Genomic DNA, 12995 nt, shown 5'->3' with positions numbered 1-12995 from the left:
AAAGAACTGATAAGAAATCAGACATTGCAGTTAAAAAAAAACGTGAGTCACCACACGTGAACACGTGCACCATTGGGGTTTTGGCGAGTGCGTTTCGTGGAGATTGTGCGGGTTGGAAGTTTCTCCTAGCTACGGCTTCAACAGCATCCAAAAAGCTATCCGCGTGCTATCGGTGAGACTGGGGGCGATCCCCTGGGACTATTCTTCGCCTCGCGGCTGCGTGCCGCTAAGAATAGTTGCAGAGAGCGTGGTCATCGGTGAAGGAAGTTCGGCCTCGCGAGCACCACTCCGCTACAACGTGGTTGCCACAATCCGCGAGTAATCTGTACGGGGAAAGCTTGCCACCGCCAGAGAGAATCGCCCAGACTCACGTCCCGGGTAGAAGGTATTGACCAGTCCCGATCAGAGCCCAGCAATCAAGTGCACATCTCCGACGTAGCCTGAAGAAGCCGCGAATCACTTTCCTGGTGCTAGAGAGCACCGAAGTCCCGCTCCGTGCGAACCGCATGGGCCTATGAGTCGTTCTCGGTCAACCAGCCGTTGGCCGACCAGGTAACCTCCGATCAACGACGAGTCCTGTAAGTACCTGAACCGCTTTTTAGTACCCACCCGAACACACCCCACCACCAGCATTAGTAGGGCAAACTATTATATTAGTAGGGGAAGAAATGGGGGGGGGGGAATCTATTGCAAGTAGGTTGACTCACGTTCAGGGAACACACTTACTGAATGACGTCACCCGTTAGGAGAAAGTAGGAAAAGGGAAGGTTTTAAGGAAATCACCATGCAAACATAAATCCAACTTTTATAGACTTTGGAAATCAAAATTTAAGCGTTTCAATTAAACCATTTTATTGCATGAGAAATAAATCGTTTTCTATTATTTTTCAATCAAAACTTTAAATTTAGTTTCAATTTATTGAATCGGAATACCTACTATAATTCGAATTTAAGGAACTCTTGGGATTGGAAATTGGGAAGGAAGCTTTGGAAGGTTTTGGGACATTATAGGAGGTGGATTCCGTTGTGGGGTTGAAAAGGAGCTAGCTGGGCAATCCAACCTTGAGTTCTGGCAGACGACTCTCGTCGTCTGGCGCATAAGTCGGAATTTGGAGGCCCTACCAGGATCCTCCTTACATTGGCGCCCAACTTTCTAAAAGGCTCGTCCCACTGGAATTAGAAATTTTAATATTTGATCATTTGAAATTGACCTTTTGATATTATTTTTTTTTTTTTGAATTTGAGTAAGAATTTGTAGATTTAAGTTTAGAATTACTGATTCGAGCACTTTTGATTATTGATTCGGGATTTTTTTTGTTCGGTTATTTACGGCTAGAATAATTGTTTTTTCTCTATAAATTTTTCATATAATCCTTTAAGTTAAGTTAGAATAACAGTTGAATAGTGAATTTTTATATCGTTTTTTTAATAGACATTATATAAATTACTCATTTGATTCATTTGATTTTCCAAATCTGCGATACAAATTACCTGAAAAAGAGAGAAAAAATATATTAGAAAATGGCTCAGGCGCAAAATAATAGTGTAATGAATGCTTTTGATCTAAGTGAAGAAGAATTAGAATATGAACTCAAAATTAGGAATAGGCTTCGTACAGAGTCAGAAGCACATAAACGCGAGAGACTGAGAAATTGCTTCAAGTATAAAGGAGATCACCCCGTAGTACTAACGGCAGATCTTTATTTTAAAATGGAATATCCTCTTGCAATTAGAAAGCTTGAGGAAATTGAAGAAGGCTTAAAAGGGGATATGCATGTTAGGTGGATTTCACAGTTACGACATTGGCGAGAGAGAGTTTATCGGTCCAGAGCAGTAGACTTGGCCCAAGAGGAACAAAAGGTGGAAATATTGTCAAAAATTCACAAATTGATGAAAATTTACAGGGAAACGGCTAGAAGACTAATGAACTTAAGTGATCCCGAAGAAAGTGGACTGGGGGATCCAAATGAGTCGATAATTAAAACAGATTACATTAATGATAAAAAGCAGAAGGAGAAGAAAAAATTTGAGGATGAAATACTCTTCCATAGTAGTTTGATAAAAAGTGTTGAAACGGAAGTTAAGAAGTCACTTAATAAGGATCTTATTAGCGAGGCAATCAGCAAAACAATTGGTAATTATTTCAAAAATTTACCTAATATTGAAAAACTGCAAATAAGTACAGAGTCAAATAAAGAAGAGAGAAAAAAGGAACAAGAATCGCAAAATAAAGAAGATCGAAAGTTAGGAGCAATTCCGAAAACTAAAAAGGAGACCTTAAAGAAGAGCAAAGAGCGAAATCCAGAAAAAAGGCAACATAAGAATAAGAAGCATTCAAAAAGTAGCAAACATAAGGACTTACCAGCAGAATCATTATCAGATGACGAAAGCTCATCCTTAGATTCGTTGAGCAGCTTACTCTCATCGGAGACAAGTTCCGATTCCGAGTCCCAGAGCAGCTCAATTTCCACAGTTCACAGTCGTCGAGATGACCGATTCCAACATTATCGCTTAGATAGATGGGGTATTCAGTTTAGTGGAGACTCTCATGGAATGGATGTCTCCGACTTCGTGTTCCAGGTCAACGAACTGATCGCTTCGGAACGAATTCCAAACGACAGGTTTTTGGATCAGGCCTATATCCTCTTCTCCGGCGAAGCACGACGTTGGTATTTCACCTATAAGAAAAAATACAAAAGCTGGGATAATTTTGCGAAACATCTTAAGATCCGTTTTGGTGATCCAAATAAGGATAGGAAGCTACTCCAAGAAATTCACAATGTCTAAACTCATGGATCTAGTGTTAGGCTGTGATTTGCAACCATTTGTATGGGTGTATTTAGATGATATAATCATCGCAACCAAGACCTTAAGTCATCATTTTCAGTTAATAGAAGAAGTAGCGAACCGATTAAAGCAGGCGAATCTAACTATAAGTCTCAGCAAATCAAAATTTTGCCGCGAAAGTGTGCGATATTTAGGCTACATAGTGTCAGAACAAGGAATTTCCATTGATATGGAGAAAATTAGGCCGATTTTGGATTACCAAGCTCCTAAGACGGTAAAAGATATCAGACGTCTTTTAGGTCTAGCGAATTTTTATCAAAAATTTATAAAAAACTATAGCGATATTACGGCACCAATTTCGGATTTGCTAAAAAAGGATAACAAGAAGTTTTTATGGACTAATGATGCAGAAAGGGCACTAGAAAAACTAAAAGAAGCTCTCATAAACCCACCAATACTGGCAAACCCCGATTTTAATGAAATATTCACAATTGAATCCGATGCATCAGATCTTGCAGTGGGTGCAGTTTTAACACAAGTTCTGCAAGGAGAAAAACGCATCATAGCATATTTCAGTAAAAAACTGAACTCCACCAGGCGACAGTATGCTGCTGTCGAGAAAGAATGTCTCGCAGTGTTATGGGCCATAGAGTCCTTCAGAAATTATGTAGAAGGGACACATTTCCGAGTAATTACGGATGCTCGCAGCTTAGTGTGGCTTTCTAAAGTAAGCGCGGATAAAGGATCAGCAAAATTGTGCAGATGGGCGTTAAAACTTCAACAATACGATTTCAGCATTGAATACCGAAAAGGCCGTGACAACATAACTGCAGATTGTTTATCAAGGTCACTCAACACCATTTCTGTGAAATGGGAGGACTTGGATTACAAAACCTTGATTGAAAAAATAGCTAAAAATCCAAATGATTTCAAAGATTTTAAAGTAGTGGACAATCAAATATACAAATATGTTCAGAACGAATCAAAAATTACCGATAGAAGATTTGCATGGAAAATTGTTCCAAAAATAGAGGAAAGAATAAAATTAATAAAAAGCATTCACGATGAAGCACATCTAGGTTTTGAAAAAACTTTGGAAAAAATTAAAGAAAAGTTTGTTTGGCCACTAATGTACACAGAAATAAAGAAATATTGTAATGGTTGCATAACATGTAAAACTTCCAAATCAGATAACAAAAATCATGTACCCCCAATGGGAAAACAAAAACTTGCAACTCAACCATGGCAAATAATTGCAATTATTTATGTTGGTCCATTTCCAAGGGCCAAAAAGACAGGAAACACCTGTTTGCTAGTTTTAACAGATATTTTTACAAAATTTGTTATTATACAACCTTTAAAAGAAGCAAAATCGAAACAATTAGTATTTTTCATTGAAAACATGGTATTTTTGCTATTTGGAGTGCCTGAGTTAATAATTTCTGATAATGGTGCACAATTTATATCTAAAGAGTTTAAAGGCCTTCTTGAAAAGTACAGCGTCAGTCAATGGCTTACTCCAGTTTATTTTCCCCAGGTAAATAATGCAGAGCGGACAAATAGAGTAATAACATCAGCTATAAGAGCTTTGATAAAGAAAGAACAAACCCACTGGGATGAAAATATCTACAAAATTGCCAATGCTATCAATAACGCAACACATGCGTCAAGTGGGTTTTCACCCTATTTTATAAATTTCGGAAGAAATCAAATAAGCTCTGGCGAAGAATATCAGCATTTGCGCGATACGAATAGCGACAGGACTCCTGTAGAAGAAGAACACGCCAAAAACATGGATAAAATTTATGAAGAAGTTAGAAAAAATTTAAAAATAGCCTATGACAAATACTCTAAATATTATAATTTAAGGTCAGGTCATTTGATCGAGTTCCAAGAAGGACAAAAAGTCCTAAAGAAGAATCACTTTCTCTCGGATAAGTCAAAAGCATTCAATGCCAAATTAGCCCCGAAATTCTCAGAAGCAATCATCAAAAGGAAAGTAGGAGATGTCTGTTACGTCTTACAAGACATGAATGGAAAATCATTAGGTTTATACCATGTCTCTCAGCTTAAAAAACTCTAAAAAAAATTGCGAAGGCAGGTATACAAAACAAAGAAGGAAATACGGAATAATCAAATGGTCAAATAAATAAAAAAAAAAAAGACACACAGCTATGTATAAAAACAATGATGGCCGCATAAAGCATCACAAAAAAAATACGCAATGGCGGAACGTTTTAAAAGGAAGTCAATGAATCAGCTATGAAAACAGACTAAGAACCCTTGAAAATCAGCAGGCAAAGAAAACACGTATGATCGGAAAACATCGAAAATGGTAGGATGGTTTAACTCAAAACAGTCAGCATTCAAGAACCTGAAAATTAAAAACAGGACTACTTACCAAAAAACCACGAAATTAGCATACATAGAGTGACCAAATCATGCCATCTGGTACAAATTTGTCATCATCGATTTCGTGCTAAAATAAAAAAAAATATTGTAAATATGTAAATATGTAAATATGTAGATAATTAAATAATAATGTTTTCAATTTTGTCTAATAAAACTTGGCATCTTTTGTAAAAAAAGACACCATCTGTTTGGTAGAACAATGGAAATTTAAGTTGGCTCAGTTTTCTATAGGTCTTGTCGAACCTGAAAAGTGTGTTCAAACTAACACATAAATATAATAGGTAGAGATGATTTGAATAGGTTCAAGGTCAAATAAGTAGAATAGGAAAAACGTGGAGACTTAGATAGGAATACGGTAGGACAAAAGAAATATTAGTATAATCAATATAAATTAGTACTGAAACTTGATACTTACGTTTTTGGTAAACTAGTAGCAATGATCATCATCCCAGGGTGCATCATACATCATACAATGGCAGCAATAGTCCGGTTTTTCACCTTTTACCAAACACACAATAGACAGCGAGACGAACTACTCGCAATCACGCGTTGAATCCGACTGTTAACGATCATACATTAGTGAGATCCAATAGCCCAGGCACTCATTACCAATAGCAATTACCCGAGGAAATTGCACGAAAGAGTAGGGAGATATTCAGTGTTTGGAGAGTTTTATTCGTGTCCATATCGTTATATGGAGTACTTTTGGGTACACGTAGGTACATTTTTCTTAGACCAATACGAATACGCAAGAATAGGTTTCGTTTTTGAGTTGACCAGAATATGTGCAATCAGTATCGTGTCGTGTTTTCCAATAGATGTATTGGAGTAAATAAGTAGATAATGAGAGTTCTTCCAGTAAATTTATTGGTGTCGAAAACTGTGAGATCAGTTAGTGTCGGATAGATGATCCTGAAAGCAGGTTTTCTCGGGCGCGGTTCAATAACACGGTTTAAAGTATCGGTTTCAGGGAAGTTAGCTGTTTGTTTACGTAGCATGTTAGCCTTGTGTTTACGTAGCATGAGCGAAATGTCGAATCGATTGCAATTTCGGAAGTTTAGTAGTAGCGGAAGTGTCTAAAGAGATGATAAATGGAAGAAATTAGGTACTTAATAAGCATAAATGAAATGTCGCACCAGTATCGGGTTCGTTATTGTAAATTTCTCGAAGAAATACAAAATGTGCATGTAGTTGAGAAGATGATTTAAAAAAAAAAATTGTTTCACAATTTTTTTTTTGGGATAAGTGGGGGATGATGAAACGGGCTCACCGTCGTTTCATAAAGAACCCTATTTGTGATTTAAATTTGCGCCTTCGTGGTAGGCAACCAATGTGCTCGAATCAGTAATGATGGGTGTTAAGTGGGTGGGGTTTACACGTCAGTGATCAAAAGGTCAACTTACCGATCAAATCGCGAAGAAAATTTAGAATATATAATTTTAGAATCAAGAAATCAGAACCGGAATAAAAACGGAAAATAGGAAAATTGAGGCTTCTGGATCAAGAAAGAGCACCCGCTCGATCTTTTCCCGTTCAGACCGCCGAACAGTAAAGTCTACATTTTTACAAGTGAATATCGAAGCTAAATTCAGAGTGATAGTTAATCAATTGAAAAAGTTTATTTAAAGTAAATTGATAAATTAAGAAAAAAATCGTGGGTCGTGAATAACTTGAAAATCCTGTAAAGGAAGAAAACGTGAGTCCAAATAAAAGAACTGATAAGAAATCAGACATTGCAGTTAAAAAAAAACGTGAGTCACCACACGTGAACACGTGCACCATTGGGGTTTTGGCGAGTGCGTTTCGTGGAGATTGTGCGGGTTGGAAGTTTCTCCTAGCTACGGCTTCAACAGCATCCAAAAAGCTATCCGCGTGCTATCGGTGAGACTGGGGGCGATCCCCTGGGACTATTCTTCGCCTCGCGGCTGCGTGCCGCTAAGAATAGTTGCAGAGAGCGTGGTCATCGGTGAAGGAAGTTCGGCTTCGCGAGCACCACTCCGCTACAACGTGGTTGCCACAATCCGCGAGTAATCTGTACGGGGAAAGCTTGCCACCGCCAGAGAGAATCGCCCAGACTCACGTCCCGGGTAGAAGGTATTGACCAGTCCCGATCAGAGCCCAGCAATCAAGTGCACATCTCCGACGTAGCCTGAAGAAGCCGCGAATCACTTTCCTGGTGCTAGAGAGCACCGAAGTCCCGCTCCGTGCGAACCGCATGGGCCTATGAGTCGTTCTCGGTCAACCAGCCGTTGGCCGACCAGGTAACCTCCGATCAACGACGAGTCCTGTAAGTACCTGAACCGCTTTTTAGTACCCACCCGAACACACCCCACCACCAGGTGTAGGGCAAACTATTATATTAGTAGGGGAAGAAATGGGGGGGGGGAATCTATTGCAAGTAGGTTGACTCACGTTCAGGGAACACACTTACTGAATGACGTCACCCGTTAGGAGAAAGTAGGAAAAGGGAAGGTTTTAAGGAAATCACCATGCAAACATAAATCCAACTTTTATAGACTTTGGAAATCAAAATTTAAGCGTTTCAATTAAACCATTTTATTGCATGAGAAATAAATCGTTTTCTATTATTTTTCAATCAAAACTTTAAATTTAGTTTCAATTTATTGAATCGGAATACCTACTATAATTCGAATTTAAGGAACTCTTGGGATTGGAAATTGGGAAGGAAGCTTTGGAAGGTTTTGGGACATTATAGGAGGTGGATTCCGTTGTGGGGTTGAAAAGGAGCTAGCTGGGCAATCCAACCTTGAGTTCTGGCAGACGACTCTCGTCGTCTGGCGCATAAGTCGGAATTTGGAGGCCCTACCAGGATCCTCCTTACAGATTTTCCATCGCCTCGCGATCTCGATCTTCCTTCTTCCTTCGGAAAACCGAGTTTTGTCTGTTCCGCGCTTGTCTGTATCGCTCCACATTCTATCTCGGGTGGTGTTGCAGCATTCTCGCCCGTGCTGCATTCTTCTCCTCTACTAACAGTTTGCATTCGCCGTCAAACCAGTCATTTCTTCGGTCCGGGATTGCAGTACCTAGTGCCGCTACAGCAGTACTACCTATGGCTGAACGGATGTCCCTCCAGCCATCTTCAAGAGAAGCTGCGCCAAGCTGCTCTTCCGTGGGTAGTGCAACTTCCAGCTGCTGCGCGTAGTCCTGGGCAACTCCGGTGTCCCGTAGTTGCTCAATGTTGGGTCGTGGCGTTCGACTTCGACGTGTGTTATGCACCGTCGAGAGTTTTGAGCGCATGCATACTGCAACTAGGTAGTGGTCCGAATCTATGTTCGCACTGCGGTACGTGCGGACGTTGATAATGTCGGAGAAGAATTTCCCGTCGATTAGAACGTGATCGATTTGGTTTTCTGTGTGTTGGTCAGGTGATCTCCAGGTGGCTTTGTGGATATCCTTGCGGGGGAAAAAGGTACTTCGAACTACCATACCCCGGGAGGCTGCAAAGTTCACGCATCGTTGGCCGTTGTCGTTCGATACGGCATGCAGGCTGTTTGGCCCGATTGCCGGTCTATACATTGCCTCCCGTCCTTGTTATTATGTGTTATGGGTAAATAACATAATAATATCAAGATAAGCTATGATAGTAAAATTTCCTATTTGTTAGTTCTTGGTTTGCTATTCTCATCTACTCGGGAAATGGATAAAAACCGAGCAAGTTTGCAGGTATTAATTTAATTTTTAATTTAAGTTTCGGCAATATTTTTTCCAATGCAATGATCGTATGATCGTAAACTTGATCCATTTTTATTTGTGTTGAGTTTTTGTTCATTTTCCCTGAAAGCTCGTCATTTTTATAATTTCGTTCTTACGGCCCAAACATGTATGTTAACAACAAGAGTAGAGAGCGTTCAGCGAGCTGGACGTGTATTTTTTAGCTACGCAGTGCAGTGCTTTTTCCAGTGGTGAAATGGTCGTTTTTCGCCGGTATATTGGAGTATTTGGAGTGGAAAGGAGTGAAAAGTGTGGAATCTGGATCTTTTGGCGCATTGCAAGTGGCAGAACGAAGATTACCGAAAGAAATCTAGCGGTGGTGGAGTTAAAGTCGTTGTAAAATTCCAGCGGAAGTGAAGAAAGCTGAGTGAGACTTCATACTGTGAGTGGTATTTTTCCCCTCCAGCAGAAGAGTGCAGGCATCGAAGCAACGATATTACCAGCTTTTGAATTGACCACTTTGTCAAGCAGTTTTGGCGTGACTTTCTACAAGCGATTTCACAAAACTGGACCAAATAATTTCTATTTTTTTATGAAACGCACAAATGTTGGCTATTTTTCTCGAGGTTCTAGAATAAAAAATCTCAAAATAATGTTTTATTTCAAAGTTTGAGTGGTAGTAAACGTCATTTTAAGTGCTCGAATAAAATGGTTAATTGTCGAGGAGTTTCGGTGTGTTATTTTTCGGGTCGTGAATCGGATGGTAGTGTCAGTGACCTTTAATTTATAGAGTTCTCCAGAGGCACAAAAGTGTGCGTGAGACAACGCGCGCTACCTTTTTAAGTATTTGTGATATCGCGATAACTTGTTGGTTCTCTTCTTCTTCATATTTATATATGGATGTTGGATTAAGTGTTCGTGAGATTGCGCTTGGAGATCTCTATTGCATTTTAATAAACCAAATGCCATGCGAAAAATCGCTGAGCATTTGGCAAGGGTGCATGAGTTTACGCTGCACTGCTGGTGCGGAGTCAGGATGCATTGAAAAAAAGCGAACATAAAAGATGATCCGAAAATACGCGCAGAAGATTTTTTTTTTAATCTTTATTATAGAGATTTTTAGCCGAAGGCTAGTTTACCTCTTCGCGCAGAAGAGCAGACAAGGGTGCGTCAGTATGCGCTGCACTGTGATGTGCATGAGTATTGACCTTTCTGACGTTTATAACTCGCACACTTGCGTAATCCCATTTTCAAGTGCCAAGTTTGTTATCCTTACTTTCGCTTCAGCCAAAAATGTTGGCTTGTTTTTATTATCCTCACTTCCGGACCATCAATATTCGTGCGCATAGAAAAAAGTGTCAAAAGAAGCCAAAAGATGTAGTGCTAGTAGTGTGCGAATGGGAACTTATTTGGAACGGCTACAAATCTATAGCAACATGTGAAATAGGCCTGTGGTGCGCAGTCAATTGACCACTTTGTCAAGCAGTTTTGGCGTGACTTTCTACCAGTGATTTCACAAAACTGTACCAACTAAATTCTATTTTTTTCATGAAATGCACAAATGTTGGCTACTTTTCTCGTGGTTCTAGAAGAAAAAATCTCAAAATAATGTTTTATTTCAAAGTTCGAGTGGTAGTAAACGTCATTTTAACTGCTCGAATGAAGTGGTTAATTCCCTTGCGTTTGACGTTTTCACACTACCTCCATCTGTTTAGTGCAGTGCCCACCACAGTATACTCAACAGATGGCGGTAATGTTTGAGCGACGATGTTTTACAGTGAGCAATATTCAATGTATTATGTCTGTTTGTGGTTCAGGTATTCGGCTAGGAAAAATGCCACTATTATATGTCATAGGTAAGTTGTTGTTAAGGTAATATTGACAAAAAATTAATACATTCAACCCTAATATAAACGGTGCCGGTGGTGTAGTGGTAAGCGTGATTACCTCTCACCCCAGCAGGCCTGGGTTCAATCCCAGTCGGCGCCGCCGGGATGTTCTGAGGCACAACATCTCTGATCACGCCTTCCTTCGGATGGGAAGTAAAGCCGTTGGTCCCCGGTTCATGAGTTGATGGGTCGATAGGTAGGGTCCAGGTGTGGGAGCTGCCTTCCTGGCGTCGGTAGCATTGGTGCTCAGCACGGAAAACAAGATCGACGGAAAACAAACCAAAGGAAAAAAAAAAAAAACCCTAATATAAAAATTACCATAAACGAACGATAACCCAAATAATAGAACTATTCCACAAATGATGATATCCCGAACACGTCGGTAAGCAAAATATCCATAACAATGTTAGTAGGGAAGGTACTCAGCTGTACACTGAAAATTTATTTTCGTTATTTCTCTGAAAACCGTTTAGTAAAAATGAATATCGTAAATACAACACATCTTTCATAAATGGTACGAAACATTCGTTTTTCCTGTCATCTGGCGCAATGTCAATATTACGCCTTATTCGTATAATACAGTGGCATCGCGTAACCTCGCTTTTTACCTGTGCAAAAACTTTCAATAACAGATTTAATGCCATATTCATACTTGAATCGGTTGAAAAATACACTTAATCTTCTAGTTAACTCGATATCTATCCATTGCTAGCAATATTTTGATAATTGTTTATGTTTTGGGAGTTGATGCACAGGTAGATTGAGGTTAAGGCGACGCCACTGGTATAATATACAAATTCATCTTCGTACAATCAAACCAACAACTGCGCTTATTGTCTCTTAATGTGCTGATTGTGTGTTGGAGATGGGATACTTTTTTTGTTTTTAAATATTGTCGGTTTGACCCTAGGGGCAAGTCAGCTATACTATGAGCTAATATATTTACATTGAGTAACTGTGAGTTACTCGTTTTTACTCAAAAAATAACTAAGTAGCCTCAATTTTAATTTTTTCATACTGTCATATTTACAAACACACTAACGTCAGCCATTATGAACAGATTTATTTTAATTGCAAGTAAGTTATTTTTCTTTATAATAGCCTTGTTGATGGGTTGATGATCCATCCAACTACAACCCTGTCATCATCACACAGTTATCGTCTAACACACCACCTCGGTTGATCAAGACCCTCACACTGATAAGACGATCTTGAGCAGCACCATTGGATTGCCTCTATCCCACTACTAGTGAAGCCATTATCATGCTATCATCAGTGTCATCATCGTCATCGATTGCCACCGATTACACAGGAGTGGTGAGGATGACCAAACCAGATAAGTGATAAGAGCATTGAAAATATCACATCATCGCATCGATGGAGGACTGAACTACCTAAAACGGTCGTGCGAGTCCAATGATCAGTCTACCTCAACCAGATCACTGTATTGCACGGGCAGGAGACCCACGAAGGCATTCTAATTCGTCACGTTGTTCCTAGTTTAAGTCAAATACAAATTAGTGATCAGCTTAATAAACATTTTATTGCATGTTTTGGTGTGTTAAATAAAGGGCTATGTATTATTTAACCGTCACGAGTATTTACACAGCAAAAAAATGTAATTCAAGCTGATGTATGAAATAATGATGTAATAGCAAAAAGCAGATACAATATTACATCAATGGATGTAATTTTGTTCGCAAAATCGATGTACATCGTACAACGTTATATTACACAACCTAGAGTCGGTGTATAATGAGTCACGCCAAGAGTGAAGCCAAGTCTACCTATTGAACTGTCAAACCGGCTACCTATCGTGCAAAGTAAACAAACATTACGATGCTATGAAAGGTCCACGAAAGGTATTGCAATAAAATATAAAATATGATCGAAGAAATGATCATATACACGCAGTGAACATTGAATCGTCATATGATACGTTTGGTAACGATCAGTAATGAGAATTTCTACTATTTTTTGTTAAGATGATTGGACAAAATCACTGATATAATGATTTACAACAGGCGCTACTTTTTTTTGCTCGCTAGAAGTCATTTGAAGTTGATGTAGCAGTCCTCTGTTGCCAAGTGAAAAGAAAGGGAATCTTTCGAAAACCGTGATGCGAGTTCAACTGTTTTTCTCTTGGCGTGACTCATTATACACCGACTCTAACACAACCGATGGATTGACCTGGTTGCAGCAGTTTGGATGTAATATTCAACAACTTTTTTTTTT

General features: G+C 39.3%; 1 long non-coding RNA gene across 1 annotated transcript; it reads right to left on the bottom strand.

Moving 5' to 3' along the window:
• Positions 1–2384: 2384 nt before the first annotated feature.
• Positions 2385–5775, bottom strand: LOC135715335 (uncharacterized). The gene is made up of 3 exons (XR_010519043.1): positions 5615–5775; positions 5189–5266; positions 2385–2678 (listed from the first exon to the last, which is right to left on the bottom strand). It is a non-coding gene; the product is annotated as an uncharacterized LOC135715335 (long non-coding RNA).
• Positions 5776–12995: the final 7220 nt, after the last annotated feature.

The sequence above is a fragment of the Ochlerotatus camptorhynchus genome, unplaced genomic scaffold (assembly GCF_037179485.1).
Source record: "Ochlerotatus camptorhynchus isolate MF236.1 unplaced genomic scaffold, CSIRO-AGI_Acam_v1.1 ptg000857l, whole genome shotgun sequence".
NCBI lineage: Eukaryota > Metazoa > Arthropoda > Insecta > Diptera > Culicidae > Ochlerotatus > Ochlerotatus camptorhynchus.
This window is presented reverse-complemented; position numbering and strand designations above follow the sequence as displayed.